Genomic DNA, 785 nt, shown 5'->3' with positions numbered 1-785 from the left:
GGGATAATATGGGGGGGCGGAGTTCCTGTGTGTACAGAACACGGAGCGTTCTGAAAGTGAAAGTGAGATCTGCGGTGACGTTGTTCTCCTCTCCCCCTCCTCTTCCCTCTGCTCCTTCCTGCTCTCCTCTATGTGACGTCATCCTCTATTCAGAGCAGTCGTGTCTACGGAACCATCACATCCAGGTAACGCGGTGTATGGAGGGGGGGCAGCACCCCGAAAACCTTATGTTCCTGGGATCTCTTCCCTCCCGGGATCTCATATTAGTCACGATGGAAGCGGATTGCTGGAAATAACACACCCCGAGGGGGCGGCTGGATGTCTCATGCAATGGAAACATTTTACGTCACCTGATACATTGTAGAAAGAAAGATTAGAGCAGGGGGTAGGCAACCTCGGCACGCCAGCTGTGCTATAACTATAAACCCCATCATGCCCCTGCCTCTGGGAGTCACGCCTGCGGCGTAGTCTTGCAGCTACAGATCTCAGTGTGTAAATATATTGCACAATAATGGCGGACGGGTTCTGGAAGATAATTGCTGGGTGTGGTGATCAGAGTCCAGCCAGAAGTAACCGGAGATCTCGGGAAAGAAACAAAGTGTCCCCTAAAGACTGGAAGAGGAAACACTTCACAGGTACCTTGTCTGGGGGGGACACTGGTGGCCCCGTGTAACGGACTTATCTGGGGGGACACTGGCGGCCCCGTGTAAAGGACATGTCTGGGGGGGACACTGGCAGCCCCGTGTAAAGGACATGTCTGGGGGGGACACTGGTGGCCCCGTGTA

Source organism: Nanorana parkeri, unplaced genomic scaffold, assembly GCF_000935625.1.
Source record: "Nanorana parkeri isolate BGI_ZX_2015 unplaced genomic scaffold, ASM93562v1 scaffold1251, whole genome shotgun sequence".
In the NCBI taxonomy this organism is placed as follows: domain Eukaryota; kingdom Metazoa; phylum Chordata; class Amphibia; order Anura; family Dicroglossidae; genus Nanorana; species Nanorana parkeri.
This window is presented reverse-complemented; position numbering follows the sequence as displayed.